General features: G+C 42.7%; 1 protein-coding gene across 6 annotated transcripts in view; it reads left to right on the forward strand.

The window, feature by feature from the left end:
• The window catches only part of CCDC85A (coiled-coil domain containing 85A), a 147,420-nt gene that overhangs the window by 36,728 nt on the left and 92,546 nt on the right, over positions 1-18,146 (forward strand). The window lies entirely within an intron of this gene.

The raw sequence follows: 18,146 nt of genomic DNA on the forward strand, positions 1-18,146 counted from the left end.
CTTTATATAACTTCCCCATTCCCACCACAGCCTTCACCACCCCTCTTTCCCCATCATCTCCGGCATTGGGCCTGCTGGATTGGACTACATCTTCCTCTCCTTTCAAAGCAAATTCCCATTGTGAAAACATCTACATTTAATGTCCTAATTCTGTTGATGTTTTCTGTGGTTCTTTGCTTTTCTGACTCCATTTCCTGATACACCAATAACAAGCACTAGCTTATGAATAAGAGATGAGCCACAGATTGTTTCATAGAGACGTCTTAGTTGGGTTTGGGCTCATAGGAGGCCACTCGAGAATAGAATCAACCTACGTGCAAGGTTTCTCTTGGCATTTTAAACTATTGGCTGCCAAGACATTTATGTCTCACCAAGAAGTTATGCATCACATACATACTTACTATGTAGTCATTGTGCACTTAAGCAACTTCCACCTGAGCTACTTCGCAGATTAACTGATGATTCCCATTTCTCTCTAAAACATACTGACTTGTGCCGAGCGCACTTGCAGCTAGAAGGATACTCTTTAGGAAGAGTGCGCTTCTCTCACTAGCTGAGTAGTTGGCTTACCAGGAGAAAGTTGTGTGTATTCCCACACCTGTTTATGTCAGTTGCACTTGTTATTGTAATCTTGAATTTAATGAAATGGTGCATAAATTGATGAACTATGACTGTAAAATGAGAATTAGTTTTCTATGAAAAGTAAATAAAAATGCTATGGAAAGGGTCAATATAGGTAAGTAGTTTGATGAAAATTGCTGTCAGATTAGAGATTGCCAAAAAAAAAAGGTAAAATATTTGAAAACAGAATCATAAAAATTTATAAAGATTTTGCTAGATTACAGATTTCTCACTACTAAGTGTTTTTTTGTTGTTGTTGTTGTTTTTTGTACTTTTTAAATTTATCTTTATTGTTGAGAGTATTACAGGTATACCATTTTCTCCCCCAATTGATCCCCTCCACTTCCCTCCCACCCCCTTCCCAGGCCTTCACCCCGTTATTAACTGTGTCCATGGGTTATACATATAACTTCTTTGGTTAATCTCTTCCCACCCTCCACCCCCCTTCCCTCTTTCCTCTGAAATATGATCGTCTGCTACATGTGTCAGTGTCTCTGGATCTGTTTAGTTCCTCAGATTCTTTTGTTCATTAGCTTCTTCTTAAAGAAGACCCTTCAACATTTCCTGTAGTGCTGGTTTGGTGGTGATGAACTCCTTTAGCTTTTCTTTGTCTGAGAAGCTCTCTATCTGACCTTCAATTCTAAATGATAGCTTTGCTGGGTAGAGTAATCTTGGTTGTAGTTCCATGTTTTTCATCACTTCGAATATTTCTTGCCACTCCCTTCTAGCCTGCAAAGTTTCTGTTGAGAAATCAGCTGACAGTTGTATGGGTGCTCCCTTGTAGGTAACTAATTGCTTTTCTCTTGCTGCTTTTAAGATTCTCTCTTTGTCTTTAACCTTTGGCATTTTAATTATGATGTGTCTTGCTGTGGGCCTCTTTGGGTTCCTCTTGTTTGGGACCCTCTGTGCTTCCTGGACTTGTAAGTCTATTTTTTTCCCCAGGTAGGGGAAGTTTTCTGTCATTATTTTTTCAAATAGGTTTTCAATGCCTTGGTCTCTTTCTTCCCCTTCTGGCACCCAAATAATACGAATGTTGGGCCTCTTGAAGTTGTCCCAGAGGCTCCTTATACTATTTTCATATTTTGGGATTCTTTTTTCTTTTTGCTCTTCTGGTTGGGTGTTTTTTGTTTCCTCATGTTCCAAATTGCTGATTTGATTCTCAGCTTCCTCTACTCTGCTGTTGATTCCCTGTAAATTATTCTTCATTTCAGTTCCTGTAGCCTTCATTTCAAATTGGTACTTTATTATGTTATCGATTTTCTCAGTTATTTCCCTAACAGTCAGCTTAAACATCCTTATAACCAAAATTCTGCACTCTCTATCTGTTAGCTTGCTTGGATCTATTTCATTTAGTTCCTCTTCTAGAGATTTATTCTGTTCTTTCCTTTGTGACATGTTTCTTTGCCTCCACATTTTGGCGGCTTTCAGGTGTTTGTTTCTATGTAGTAGGTAGAGCTGCTGTGTCTCCTGGAATTGGTAGAGTGGCTTTGTGTAGTAGGTGTCCTGTAGGGTCCAGTGGCTCAGCCTCCCCAGTCACCTGAGCTGGGCCTTCTAGGTGCTCCCCTGTGTGGGCTGCGTGCATTGTCCTGTTGTAGTTGAGCCTTGGTTGCTGTTGGCGTCCCTGGGAGGAACTGACCCCCAGGCCAATCGGCTGTGAGGACCAGCTGCAACTACAGCCAGAGAGCTGCTGTGCTGGAGACACCCTTATGGATCAGGATTTACTTCAGTGGAGCTTTAGTGTTCACCAAGTGTGCCCCTTGAGTGTGTCACTCGTGGATGTGGTAGGGTTGTAATCCAGCGTGGTAGAGTCTGATCACCAGGTGCACTGTCTCTGGGGCCTCCCGGGAGGTGCAAAGTCAGCCTGTGCCAGTGCCTTGCCCAGGGTCCCCCAGCATGAGCTACTCAGCAAACCGTAGTTGGCTGTTACTTGTGCTGGGCTTGGAGGTGCCCAGGAGAGGCCCAGCTATGAGCCAATGCAGCTGCCGCCAGTGCCAGGCCTGGGGCCGCTTATCAAGCTGTATGGGGCACGCTGCTGCTTGTTTGAGAGATTTCAGGAAGGTCCTAAGCATGAGGCTCCAGAGGCCACTTGCACAGAAAAGCCCCTGGAAACGGCCTGGATGAGCTGCAGGTGGGGAGGGCGGGGCCTCTGGGAGTCACGGGGAGGGGCCAAAGGTGCGAGTCAGGTGCTGGCGACTCAAACATGGCGCCTGCCTGCCGGCTGTGCGGGGAGGACTCGCCACAGGAGCCATGAACTCCGCCAGCCCTTCTGCCTGGGAGGAAGCCGCCCCTCCAGCTCTCTCCCGGATTTCAGGCAGGTTAGTTCCTCCCTGAGTGTCCCGGGTCCTTTCCGGCTGCTGCCCGGCGCTGGGCTCAGAGGGAGCGTCCGAGTGAGTCTGTGCCGGGCCCTTTAGAGGAGCTGCTGGGGCCCCTGCAGCCTCCACGACCCTCAGGGACAGTCCCCGCTGGTTTCACAGCCTAGAGTTGTGGGGACGTCTCTTCCCAGCCTAGAGCCCTGGGCTAGGGGCCTGCTGTGGGGCTGAGACCCCTTCCTCCTCTGGGAAACCTCCGCCGCAGAGATTCCCTCCCGGGTTTACCCCGCGGCACCGGGTGTGGGCCCTTGGCCATGTCTCCGTGATTCAGCCCCGATCCGCCCGCGTCTCCGCCCCTCTTACTGGTCTCGGTGCTTCTTCAGCTCCCTGGTTGTGGGGCTTCTGTGCAGCCGGATCTCAGGAGGCTCCGAGTGACGGTGGTTCTGTATTTTAGTTGTAATTTTGATGTGGTTGCGAGAGGCGGGGGTGTAGCTTTTACCTGCGCCGCCATCTTGTTGTTCCTCCACTACTAAGTGTTTTAAATGCTGTTAATTTCTCACTATACTTTAAAGAAGAGAGCACAACTGGAAAATCTAGGTAATACATTTTGCATGAATTTTTGTGAGCATTACATGTGTAGACTCTGAGAAAAGGCCTTTCTCTGTATCACTTGAAAATGGTTCCCAATTTATGAAACTAATGAAATAACCCCAGTTATGCTGTCTCCTAGGCAAAAGGACTTGGGAAGCCTCTGAAATACAGAGACCACCCCCCCTTCCCCTTTTTATGTGCAGTCGTGCAAAATGGAGTGCTTCCTGTTAGAACCACTGGGCCGGAACACTTCTTTTATAGGAGAATGGATTTCTGGACCTGGTCGGGGAAGGAGATGGTCAGACCTTTCAGCTGCTAGGGAGCCCATCAAGGATAATTGAACCATGGAGAGTTAATGTCTTTGTAAATCTCTTTCCTGGCACATAATATTCAGGGGCATAGCAGACACATTTTCCCACCTGTTGATAATAAATGTATCCTAAGTCCCCTGTATGAGATGTGACTGGGAAGTAAAGAGACAGATTTAACCAATATACCAGAATTTATACATCCAAATGAGCTTTCTTTTTCAAAATAATGACAGTAGGGGGCTTAACAATTATTCCAAAGATGCTGTCTCTACTCAAAAATCATTTTTGGAACTCATTTGAAATTGCTTTAGAAAGCAATTTACAAGCGTCATAGTAATTCTAGCTAAATTGTTTCAGAGTCACACCTGATTTTAAACCAATGACAGTTTTATCCATCTTGATTTGCCATCTTGGGTCTAAACAGCTACCTACCTACTTATAAGTGCCAAAGTTCTTCACTGCTAGGATATTAAAGAACTTGCATTTCAGGTCTTAAAGACAGCCCCAGAGGGAAGTTTCACAAAAGCTTTGAGCAATGGTGGCATCACTGAAATAAATATAAACCATCTAATGAGGTGGATGCTTTGAGGAGGATAGTGTTAATTTGAATGTATAAATTATTTGCTTAAAAAAGTTGTTTAGAGCAGAAGTCAGCAAACTTTTTCCATATCTGGTCCATAGAGGACCAGATAGTAAATGGTTTAGTCTTTGGGGGCCGTAAGTCTCTGTCATAACTATTCAGCTGTGCACAAAAACAGTCATAGACGTCATGTAAATGAATGGGCATGGCTCTGATCCAATAAAACTTTATTTACAAGTACAAGCAGCAGGTTGAATTTGGCCCATGGGCCACAGTTTGTCAACCATTGCTCTACAGAGTCCTGAAAAACAAATGACCCTCAATAGTTCTGTCTCAATCTCACCTACTGAAAATATAGATTGGAATCATTGTTTTCATCTTTGATGTAATAGTCACTTAAAGGACAGCTACTTATATCAAAGAATAAAAAAAATTCTGGTCATGCTAACATATAATTACAATCTGATATTCTTAGCCAGTAGCCTAAGGAAGAAGTCTAAAGGGGCTTGACTTCAGCATCTGATCAGCTAAATGTACTCACTCCCACTGTATTACCTGACCACTGCTGTTGCTGCCACAAAACCTGGCCGTACAAACGCCTGGAATGGCCATATCAGGGATTTAAGGAAGACGTGATGAGATGGGTCTTCCATTTCCCTAAATCTTTTAGAATCTGCTTCAGCTGCCTAGCTGTCTCGCCTTCCTTTTCTTCCTCCCCTCTCCCTCCCACCCGCCCTCGCTCCCTTCCTCTCTTCTCTTCCATTCCCCCTACTATCTTTCTTCTCTCTTCCTTTCATACTAAGATATAATTCACATATCATAAAATTCACCCATTTAAATATACAGTTCAGTGGTTTTTAGTATACTCACAGTTGTACAACCATCACTACAATTTTCGAACATTATCATCATTCCCCCAAAAGAATTTCTGTTTATCCCTTTAGTAGTTGTTCCCCATCCTGGTATGAAGTAGTATCTCATTGTGGTTTTGGTTTTTTTCCCCTTGATGTCTAACGATGTTGAACACTTTTTTTTATGTGCTTATTGATTATTTGAATATCTTCTTTGGAGAAATGTCTGTTCAAAGCTTTTTCCCATTTTAAAATTTGGTTTGTCTTCATTATTGAGTTGTAAATGCTCTACATATGTTCTACAATTTTTCCAAGTTCTATAGGCCGTCTTTATTTTCTTGATAGTGTCCTTTGAAGCATAAAAGTTGTTAATCTCAGTGAAGTCCAGTTTGTATTTTCTTTGGTTGCTTATGCTTTTAATGTCAAATCTAAGAAACTACTGCTTAACCCAAGGTCATGAAGGTTAACATTTATGTTTTTTCCTAAGAGTTTTGTAGTTTTCGCTTTCACATTTAAATCTAGGATCCATTTTGTGTTTGTTTTTGTATATGGTGTAAGGTAGGGAGTCCAAATTCATTGCTTTGCATGTGGATATCCAGTTGCTCAGCACCGTTTGTTGAAAAGGCTATTCCCCATGGAAAGAGTTTGGGAGTCCTGTTAAAATCACTAATCATAAAACTGAGTTTATTTCTGGCTCTCACTTGTCTTCCATTGATCTGTGTGTCTGTCCTTATGGTAGATAGAACCATGCTGTCTTGACTACTGTAGCTGTATAGTAAACTTAGAAGTTAGAGAAATGTGAATCCTTAAAATTTGTTCTTTTTCAAGATTATTTTGGCTCCTCTGGGTCCTTGAATTTCCATATGTGTTTCAGCATCAGCTTGTCAATTTCATCAATAAAGGCAGCTGAGGTTACGATAGGGATTATGTTGAATCTGTAAGGCAATTTGGGATATTGCTAGCTTATGAATATCAAGTCTCTGATTCATTAACATGGAATGTCTTTCCTTTTATTTAGATCATTTTTAATTTCTTTGTGTGTGTTTTAAACTAAATTTATTGGGGTGATGTTGGTTAATAAAATAGATAGGTTTCAAGTGTACAATTCTATAATGCATCATCTATATATTGCACTGTGTGCTCGCTACCCAGAATCAAATCTTTCATCACCGTACACTCGAACCTCTCTACCCTTCACTACTCCCACCCCCTTTTCCTCTGGCAACCACCATACTTTTTCAAAAATGTTTCGTAGTTTTCAGTGCACAATTCCTGTATTTCTGGTATTAAATTTCTTTATATGTATTTTGTTCTTTTTGATGCCTTTGTAAATGGAATTTTTTTTTTAATTTCATTTTTGGATTGTTCATTGATGTATAGAAATAGAATTGGTTTCTGTTGTATTGATTTTATAGTCTGAAGTCTTACTGAGTTCATTTATAAATCCTGGTATTTTAATGAATTCCTTGAATTTTCTACATATGAGATTATTTCGTCTGCAAATTAGGAGTTTTTTTAAAGAATAATCTATTTTATTGGACTCAGTTCTCTTCTGTGACTGTTTCAGACTTTCATCACCGTCGCTGTCTCCTTCCCAGCCTCTGAACCCTCTGCTCTCAGCTAATGCTCTTCTCCTAGAATGACAAGGGAAACCTTAAGCAGTTTCACATTAACACGACCTTAACTGCAAGTGGCTGAAAAAATAAAAATTTCATTGTTTGTAGCTGATTTATAAAAATTTCCAAGGTCAGAACAGTAGTAGGAGCTTTTAAAAATAAATTATTGTTTTCATTATTGGTGACTTTTTTTTTTTTTATGTGTGTGGGGTTTTTGTTTGTTTGTTTGTTTTGATCATAATCAGACAAGATGCTTGCTTAGGATATTTACTTGGAGCAGGGCCAGTGAGATCAGGATCATTAATTTGATCCTGTGTTAGCCAGTCTTATAGATAAGTACCATCATCTGTCATGAGATGGTGATGAAAGGGTGAAGTGAGCTGATGAGGCCTTGGGCACTGGTGGAAATGGAGCTCAGTGTGTCCATTCTAACTGGAAGAGGGGCAGTCATGTTCTCTCAGTTTATGAAATAGGCAGGGTTGGGGCATATGGCCTGGCACATTGTGCATTGAACAACTCCAGTTCACATAGACTAAAATGCACAGTTGTGCTCTGTTGGTCCTGAGATAGGATTAAATACATTGTCAGAATTGGAAGCCTTTCAGATTTACTGGTAGTGAATTAATTCAGACTTTTGAATATTCATTTATATTCACCAACTCATCTTAGATTCCTAGTGCTTGGGTTGGCTTCAGCCCACTCCTGCCATTTCTTGGCGATTTTATTGTTTTGGTTTTTTTCATCAAGTGTTAGAGGGAGTTGTTAAAAATAGACGGACACCTAATTGAGTAAGCTTTTCTCATTTATGTAGTTAACATAATTTAAGAAAATTAAAAATAAAAGTAGAACTTTTTTCTTTCACATACAGAAGTATGTCCAGTTATATAATTTTGTATGTTTGTATGTGTCAGAATATAAAGTATATGAATTTCTTCTGCAATGATAGGATGTTAAAGCAGGTGGATTTTTAGGAAGGATTTGATCCAACATCCAGATCGGCACACATCGCCTCCATGTTGCAGTCAGCGGCTTGCTGGCCATTGTCCACTTGAGGACTCTTAGTTCCTGGGAACTTGGTTTGTTTTAAAGGCATCTATAATCAACTTGGGGGCCAGATTTTGTATCACAAATCTCTTCTTTTTGTTGAACTGAAATTAGTTCTCTTGATGCCCTCCACCCATAACATCCTCTCTTTGGTTCTACTCTTGTTTTAACGCTTTACAGAGTAAACCTCATACTCTTCTACATAAAAACCCTTCTGTTCTATAAAGATGCTTATCACATGTGCACATAAATCTCCTCTCCTGCTTAAAAAATCTGGAGACTATTCCTGATATATTTTCCAGATAATCCATTGTCCCGATTGACACACTGGAATGTATCTAGAAGAACTCAGCGCCTCTCTTAAAACCAGTCACATAGACCCGAATACAGATTGACAGGTGGAATTCATTGCAAAATGCAGTGGGATTATCACCTCCCAAATCGGGGCATGTGCAGTGAGCTGTGGTTAAGACTCTAGGCCTTACAGGCCCACCACTTAATCAACTCTGTGGGGAAGTTACTTAAATGTACCTTTATTTCCTTACCATAAAGTAACGACGATAACATGGGAGCTCCTCTAGACTGTGGATTCATGGGGGCGGGAACGGCATCTGTTTTGCTTTGCTCATCCTCAGTTACCCGGCTCTTAGAACAGCGCCCGTAGCTGCAGCGTACATTCATTGTCAGTCGAAGGGACGCGTGAATGGATGCGTGTCACATAGACTGAAGGCACCGAGCACAGAGCCCAGAACTTAGCAAGCATTTAGTCATTTTAAAAATGGTCTTTAAGCAACCATGCCATACTTTATCTGATGTTAAACCTCCATTCAACTAAAAGTCTGTGATCTTTCATTCATGAACTCTTTTAAATCAAATTTTCCCAATTCAGTCTTCTTAACCTCAATGCACTTCATTACATTTGGTGTTTGTTACCTTTGGTATTATGAATTTTATCTCTTTTGTTTTGTTTACCTCTTGCATCTTTATTGCATCTCCCAAATCTGTTAGTGGAAACCATTTCCCAGTCCTCCCACTCTGCCTATCAGCTTTATAGGGTTAAAGGACCATACAGAACTCAACGACCATGGTAGTCATACCTTTACAATCTCTCTCTAGAACTTCTGCCCATAGTTTTGATATCTGACTCTACAGCTCAAGTAGAACGCTATTCAGAGGGACTGGGTGTGCAGTTTTGGAGTTTTGTACCTAAGTGTTGGTGGCTTTTTCTTTGTTTTATGAATGCATAACCCATGGGGATGCATCCTGAGGAATTTCAACAGGCAAATTCTAGCACTTAAAGGTGCAAGAGCTAACAAAAACCATTCAGTAACTAAAAATGAACAATTATAGCTAATGTGATATGAACGGCATTGCTGTGATTTTTACATGGTCACATCCCTTTGAGTAGCTGCATAGAGTCATCTTGATTAGCTCTGTACACTGAGTTTTCTGACATTGGGGAATCCGTGGCTTGCTGTTTCCAGTGTAGAAATCAAATGATTTCATGAGTCCTATTTCTTCTTTTCTCTTTTATTTATTTTTAAAAACTTTATTCTGTAATCAAGATATCCTGTTTCTATTTCTATACCCTTTCTCTACAACTGAGAATGTTGATCGAGGTCTCTGATTGTGTCATAGCAGAAGTGTGTTGCTTGGCAACAGAAGGAAAGATATAATGTGTTCAGATTTTAAAAATAATCCAGGGTTTTATCATTCATTTTTTTTTCTTATTAAAATGGTTTCATTTTTTGTGGAAAAATAGCCTGGAGGGAGAAGAAAACAGACCATGGCCTCGATATCTTCCTTGCATTTATCTTCTGAGAAACGTTTAAGCAGGAATTGGTTTTTGTCCCTCTGAGATGTATAGACGCTTTGGTTGGAGCTCAGGCTCATGGTTTGAAGATTTGCCCTGTCTTCCCATTCATGTGTGTGGAGGAATATATCTATTTTTTCATTGTTTCCTTCTAAAAAATTATAGCCCACATGTCCTCTCTCTCCAGGAAACCTTCCTGGAATTAACCATACCCGTGGGCTGACACATCAGGACCTATATTTTAATAGTTGCATTTTAATAGTTGTGTATTTATGGTGACTACGCATTAGTCTAACCTCTCTCTCCTGCTGGAGGTCAGGGGCCTTGAAAGCTTTTCTCCGTCTCCCCCCGACTCCTGTGGGGGAGGTTTGTTGATGGTTGGATTGCTCTTTTCAAGGTATGTTCACGCTGATTTCAAGAACTGTGAGAGACTCAGTACTGTGGACACCAGTGCTTGTCGCACAGTCCTTACCCCTCTGTTGTGAGCTTTCCCTGTGACTTACAAGGTAATCGGTCCTATTTCAGCATCCTAGTTGCTGAGTTGCTGAGAGGTTGAGATGATTTTTCTCAAAGACATTGCATAGGATGGAGTTGAGGACAAAAGCTCCTCCATGAGCATCAAGGAGTGACTATGTAACTAAGACCTTCCTTTGGGAAGCCGGCCAGTCCTATAATACGTATTTGGTTCTGCTACTTACAAGCTCTGCAATAAGAATAAAATTTTTAACTTTTCTATGCCCCAGATCTCTTATCTGTAAACTGAGGGCAATAATAGTACCCACCTTTAAAGGTTGTTCTCAGAATTAAAAGAGACAACACACTGCCTGGCACATAGCAGGTGTGCAGTCTGTTTGCTTTTATTATTGATACTAGTGGTCAAAGGCAACAACATAAAAGCTTACACTATGTCTTCTCCCTCATCCTTTTATTTCTTTAATTCCACTCTACTCGACCATATTAAGGTTCAAAGTCAAGTGGGGAGAAGCTTTTATCTCTACCTTCTAACCTACACTTTTTTCATCGGACTAATATTTTTAAATTTTGAGTTTTCACATTAAGGATTCCTCATTGCACAACAGAAATAAAAAGAGACCTGGATACCTGTGGGGATTGCCAAAGCTTCTGAAAACCCCAAACTTCTTCCTGTTTAGGGATTTCTTTTTTATGCAAAACCAAGCCAAGGACAGGAGTTTTGGACATGTGCAGCGTTTTCACTGTTTTTTAAGAGAGGATCTTAAAGAAGCATTTGTAGATTATTAACATTGTAGCTAGTAAAGCAGCAAAAGCTGTGGGTCAGTGATTGCCATTTTAGACTTTAGTTCTGCAAAGTTTTATAGGACTTGGGTATCAGTGGCAAGCCCGAAGTGTAGAGAAGAGGAGAAATAAAGGAAGAGAGGAGAAGGAGAGGAGGGTAGGAGGGAGAGAAAAAGAAACAGCATGTTTGCTGGGACCAGAGACCTCTGACTTGTGCTCTGTGTGACCATCAACTTGTTTTGTTTGTTTGTTTTTAAAGGTAGAAGAGCCATGTTGAAGCACAATTACAGACAAATCTATTAAGCCTAGATTTTTCCCCCCAGATGAAATATGAAAAGTGATCAATTTTTCAAAACAATATATGGTGCAAATTAGGCTTAGAGAGCCTACCTACACTGTCTTTGTCTTTTATCTGATGCGAAGATGAATCAGTCCTCACAAACAGGTTTTCACCCGGGAATCAATATGACTTTCACCTTGAACTAACTTGGCTTTAGCAGCAAGATGTATCTGAATTTTGACTCTGAGGTTACACTAGGAAAATTTCTTTGTTGTCAGAGTATTTTGGTGAGGTTGTTACAGATATTAATGTTGTCAGTAAAATTACAAGGGAATAAGTATTGTTGAGCCATTTATTTATTTATTTTTTTGACAAAAGTACTGTACAGTATCATTATGAGAATCAGCCAGTAAAATTTAGCAGGGTATTGGTAACATGGAGCCCAGCATGTTCAACATTCTACTTTCTGTATCTCATGTTTAGTTTCATTTTCTGCGTTTCAAACATTTTATAGAGGCTGAATGAACTTCTGAATTATGTAGACTAATTGCACTGAGAGTCCTTCTTTGCTTGCTTATGACATAAGTAGCTCGTGATTGATAACAGGAACACAGATTTCCTTTAAGAATGGATGCCTGGGGCAGATGAAGTAATTCCTGTACACAGGCCGTAAAAGCATAGCAGTTGTTATTTTCCTGTGCTCCCTACTCTCACCATTAGTCATTGAAAACATCATAAAAGAGGTAGTGACTCATTTCTTTTATAGGCGACCCCAGGAGTTCATATTTCCTTTCATGCTGTTACTAACCTGCAAAACTTAGATTATTTTCTGGTGGTTTTAACTTCAGTGTTGGCCATGAGATTTGAAAGCATAAATGAAGACTCTTCCCCAGCTGTCCCATGGCTGGCACCTCCTTGCCATTCAGGTACATTCAGGTCTCAGCCCACGTATTTCCTCTTCCGAAAGGTCCTCTGGCCATTCAGCCAATGTAGACAAGCCTCAATGCTTTCAACTCTTGTTACGTTTTTCAAAGCAATCATCCCCCTTTGAAAGTTTCTTGTAGATTTATTTATTTTTGCTTGTTTATTGTCTTCTCCAGTCTGCTAAAATGTGCGCCCATAGAGGGACCTCGGCTGCCCCGCAGCACTCGGTTCTCGGCCCTGGTGGCGGTACTGGCCTTCCGAGAGGGCGTCGGAACTGCTTGGTGGAGGGATGCGGGAGGAAATACGGGCAAGAATGAACTGTTTCTGGTTCAGAAACTCCTTTTGTCATGTGTACTTTCTTGCTACTGCAGGTCTGCTTAGGTGTTTAAGTGAGTTTCAAAGCAGGACCTGGACAAGCCCTGTCCAGAAATATTTAAACCTTTAAAGAATTTTTGTGTTTGTTTGAGCCAATCCGTCGACAGTTGCTGCGAAGCAAAATCTCAATGTATTGAGGTAATGCTCCAGAGAATGGCAGTTTTGCACCATTTTATACATTACAATCAAAAGAAGATGTAAGTGGGTTACATGAAATTCATTGGTGATAGATTAGGGAGGCAGGGGAAAGCAAAGCGGGGGGATGGGGTGGGAAGATCTCTGGGATTGGATAAAAAGTGAAGTGATAGACACATACCTTTTACATAGGTGGGTACTGGATAGTTAACAGTTAACAAGTACCATGATAACAATAACAGTGAGAGGATTTGTGGTCTCTGCCCTGGTGCTTCAGTTGTGCCCTAAGGATCAGGAAAAAGGGGAATTACCCTGACATTCCAAAGGTATGTTGTCATAGATGCAGAAGACAATAGTCTAGATAAAGGCTGACTTTTTTCAGGGAAGATTCTAGCCCCGGACATGACTACCTGCTGTAAACTGCTTTTAGTTAACAAGTTTTAACCTCAGACCATCCTTTGATGTTATTTAGGTCTCTGAGTTTGCAAGGCCACCACGCAGGCCTTCCCTGAGCTTGTCAGGTTCCCTATGTGGCCCCTTTTTGTCCACACCTGCTTATCTGTTTCTAATGTCTTGGGATTTCTGTAAGAAGTTCGGTAACCTTGTCACACACAATCTGGTCTCTTTCCCTCATATGAAAGGGCAACATGCCAACCAAAGTGGAGATTTAGGAGCAAATGAGAGCTATAAAAAACTGGGTCTTGCACACTGGTCTATCTTTTCCAACCTCTGACTCCGTAGGACCTGATGGTGTGATCCCGGCTGCTCATTCAGTTGGCACACTGCAGTCTCTTCTGGCAGAATCTGGTAAAATAGCATCTCGGCTTGACAGACCCCCAAATGCTAAACACAGCCTCCCCGGCCTGAGTGGGAGTAGAAGCAAGTTAGGTAACAGGATAAGGCAGTGGAGCCCCGAAATTGTCTCTGAGGGCCTGGCTCCGGCCCCTGGGCCCAAGGAGCCCCTTGCAGAAGCCGCAGGCAGCCCGCCTCTGCTGCCGTAGCTCAGCCAGTGGCTCTGTCCGAACCCTGGCGGCTCCGTTTTCTGAAAAAGACACTCAAGGAAAAGAGCTTCAGGGGAGGCTGGGAGACTCGTGGACGGCTGGACTCTCGGGGCCGCTGACTCTTGGTGTCCGTCGGGTGAAAGCAGTGTGTCTTCGCTGTGGATTTGCGTGGCTCTCTCCCGGGCGCCTGGAGCCGTAAGGGGCTCGCAGCTTTAGGGGAGCCTGTCGCGTACCCACCCCTCGTGCCCGCTGCTTCGCGGGCTGGTGCTGCCTTGGCCGGGGCGAAGGTTCCTGGCTTCATCAGAGATGTTTCTGTTGCATCCCGCTTTTCACTTCCTCACCTCGCCTTGCTTTCGGACCCCACTCCAGTTCCCACCACCTCTCCGAGATGGCTCCCCTGGAGTCCCCAGTCACCTCCAGCTGGCGGCTCCAGAGGGCGCCGTCCTGTGACCACAGCAGCGGACAGGGGTGGCCATTCTCTCCTTTTTCTGTTTTACCTGTTGGCTTTCCTGACATCACGCTCCCCAGGCTCCTTCTTTGGCTGCTCGTTCTCTTGGACTCGGTCTCACTCCCCTGCTTGACCTCTCAGCCTTGGAGGGCCCAGGCATTCTCTGGCGGAGCTCCTCGTTTTACATGTATATTTAGGTAATTCCCTCTGGGCCCATGGCTGTAAATGCTAAGAGCACAGATGATTCCCAAATCTGTACCTACCGCCATGACTTCTCTACAAGAGTTCATACTCTGATGGCTAAATACCTATTCAGCATCATCACTGGGCTGTGTTATCTGATACCTGCCCCAAACCAGACACTGGATTTCCCCCCAAAAGCTGCTTCTCCCACGGAATTGCTCATCTTAAAAAAGGGTTCCAGTTGCTCAAGCCCAAAACCTACTACTTGCATTTCCTCACTTTCCACCTCCATCCACTGACTCTGCCTCCACATATATGTGTGTGTATATTTATATATATTTGTATACTTGTATATATAAATTACATATGCATATTTGAGGTGTATGTGTAACTGAGTTATGTATGTGAATCTACAGAAGGGTGCATGTTTGTGCTTGTGTCTCTTTCCCCCACAGAGTGTCAGCTGTTTAGTGCTCTGTCTCCACTGTGCCTATAACGTGCCCGCCACATCCTGAGAGCTTAGTTATTTGTTGAATGATTAATATATGATTATATTGAAGGGGATCTGTGATTAGAAAAAGCATCAAGTATGACTGATGTCAGCAAAGCTATTGATTTGTGGTTCAGGATTTGTCTTTTGTGCCATTGTATGACCAATGCCTCTTGTGTTGTATGACTTTGACATCTCAGAAATGTGCATGTGAAAGGAGAGAGCCGTGCATGTGAGCTGGAAGTCAAGGCTAAAAACTCACTGGCCTGTCCAGTTCCTGGTGAGCCCAGGCTGCTGACTGGTTGGTGTGGATTGCAGCACTCTCCTGGACAAGCGGGGAAACTGAGGCTGTTACAAGTTAAATCACCTGGGCAATGACGCAGCTGGTGACTGAGGGGCCAAGAGTGGAACCCTGTCCTTCTGACTACAGTCTGTTCTGTAACAAGGAGACTACACAGCTTTCTTGTCTATCCTTTGAAAACAGCTGAGGGAATCCATGCTGAGCATTTGTGTTGGGGAATCCTGGCACTCTAAAACAGGAGTCAGCCAACTTTTGTAAAAAGCTAGAGAGTAAATATTTAGGCTGGTTTTCTGGGCCAAAAGGTCTCTGTCATAACTACTCAACTCTCCTGTTACAGTGCCAAGGAAACCATGGACAATATGTACAAAAATGGATGCGACTGTGTTCCAATAAAACTTTATCGACATTGAAATTTGAATTTCATGTAAGTTTAAAACGCTTTCTTTTTAACCATTTGAAAACTTAAAGCCTATTCTTAGCTTGCGGGCTGGATTTAGTCCAGGGGCCATAGTTGGCTGACCCCTGCTCTCAGGGATGTTATCAGAGTTCCCATAAAGTGTGTTTGGGAACCTGAGAGTGGCCTTGGTGACCCTGAGGGAAGGCTTGTGATGCATTTCTCTCCACATTCTTCTGACGCTGGCTTGAGTGGACCCCATTTTGTTGCATCTTGGGTCGCAGTCTGGATGGAAAAACGATCCTGACTACATTTTAGGTTTAGAAAATGGGGAAAATCGGCTGGTGCATCATCTCATTGGAAACGCACCAAGACCTGAGTCGTTTTTCAAGTATTATTTTCAAACTTCTGAGCTAAGATCTTGAGGGATAAAATTTAGACTCAAGGTGCAGTGGAATCGCGCCTGGGAAACGCCCTCCCGCTGAGAGGCTGGCTGGAGCCCTTCCACTCCCGAGCTGGTGACCGGCGTTGGCAGTGGGGCCTGTCCATGCGGCCCACGCGCTCCGGCGGGCGGCGCTTGCTCCCGTCCGCCTTTTCGGAATTCGTTCTTCCCGGCCCAGCCCTAGCCAAGTGAAGCGCAGTTCCTACCCATTCGTACAAGGTTTTGTGTGTGTGTGTGTGCGTGTGCATGTGTGTGCGTGTGGTTACTGAACTCTCCCTTGTGAGTGGGAACGGCCTGCCCACAAAGGATGAGCCTCTCCTGTCACTGGGAGCCCCCTCCCCGGCCTCCTCACCTCCCGCCAGTCCCCTCAGTGTGCCGCCTGTCTGTCTCGGTTTTAGGCGCAGTGTTGGCTTCGTTGGCCTCACTTCACCGGGCTTCTGGGGGCCCAGGTCTTTCTATTGCCCCCGAGACCTCAGCAGCTCTCAGGCAGCATCTTGCCCTCAGTAGGACCTCAGCAAATAGCTGTGGAATTGCGTCCGGCCCCAGTCTGAGCTTGCTTAGTCTTTTATTTCTAGCTACTGGTCTTTTTATCACTTAAAAATGGCTTGGTTATGGGTATTTTTCTGATATTAACAAAAAATTAAGCCTCCGTGGGTTTTCATTTCCTCTCGTATTTCATGGTTACTTATTATATCTTGGTTCATCTTGTAACTCCTCAGTCTTTTTTCTCAAATTGGCCTGCTCGTTGTAGCCGTTCATTATTTATCATTTACCTTTGTCTCCTGTCTGGGTTTCATTTCCCTTTCAAATATGCATGTTCTCTGGAGCCGGCTCAGGCCTTTCTTATTCAAGAAACTCAGCACTGATGGAGCCTTTCTACCCCTGGGTTCTGCACTCATCCTTCGCTGCAGTGTTCACACTTTCTTTTCTTGTCCTGCCTGTTTGCTGACTTAGGGAAGATGCGATGTTTTAATTATTTGGATAATACCACATCATGAGAGGTTGAACAGTTTCTATCACCTCCGCTGATAAAAAATAGCTTAGTAGATGTTCCCACATACCTATAAACCTGAACATAAATGAGTTGATTTAAGGTTGTGGAAAAAACAGTTTACTAAAATTTGAAACAAATCAAAACAGATGTAATGTTTTGGGATCATTAATTTCCATTAAAATTCCATGGAGACCTATGCACAAGCTAAAAATACGTTCAGCGAATTATATGCAGTGCCATCTTCCAGGGTGTGCTATGTGATAGGGGAAAAGTATGAAGCTAAATACTAATTTATACTCCTACTCTGCACACTCGGCTAAATGAAATTGTGGATAATCTCATTACTTGGAGTAGTTAATAGAGTAGGTTTCATGCATAGATTCCCCTCTTAATATCTTGTCAAGTTCCACTTACTTGGAATAACTGGAGCCTTGATTAAAAAACCATCATTAGATGTACTTTGAAAAATAATATAGTGTAGGAGGCTTATTTTGATATTGGTTTTTACACATGATTGAAAAAGGTGGATTAGGGAAAAGACAAAACTAATCAATGAGAGAAGCAGAATGTATAAGATACAAAAAGATCAGGTTTTTTTTCTTACTTGCGGATAAGATACTCCTTGAGCAAATGTGTGTGGTGCATTTAATGCCAAGCACAGGCTCTGATGCCATGATGTTCAGCAGCACTACAGAGAAGACAAAACCAAGTGGAAGTCCCATAAAGATGGTCCAAAAAAATATCTGTGACGTGTAAGAAAAATACTATTTTTGATTGAGGCATGAGGAGGCATTGTGGGGGAGGTGTGTTTGATATCAACTTTAAAAACATGGTACATGGTAAACAGGAGAACATTCCTGTTGGAGGGAAAGCCACAAGAAAGAACCACCAGGAAAGGACTACAAGGCATGAATAGGAAACAGTGAGAAGTTCGGTGTGGTTGGGATTCAAGGAACAATGCTGAAAATACAGATCTGGTCAAATATGGAGCTTGAATAATATTGGGGACTGTAACAACAATAACAGAATAGTAGCTTCCTTCCAAGGTCGTTGTAAGCATTGGAAATAATGAAGAAAACATCCCTGTGCAGTCCTTGGCACAGAGGAAGCACTCTGCGTTAGTCTGACTGGTGCTAGGGGCTGTGGGGGCTGTAGGACCCCGTTCTCGGTGACTGAGGTGATGTAATCA

The sequence above is a fragment of the Miniopterus natalensis genome, chromosome 13 (assembly GCF_054644295.1).
Source record: "Miniopterus natalensis isolate mMinNat1 chromosome 13, mMinNat1.hap1, whole genome shotgun sequence".
Taxonomy (NCBI): domain Eukaryota; kingdom Metazoa; phylum Chordata; class Mammalia; order Chiroptera; family Miniopteridae; genus Miniopterus; species Miniopterus natalensis.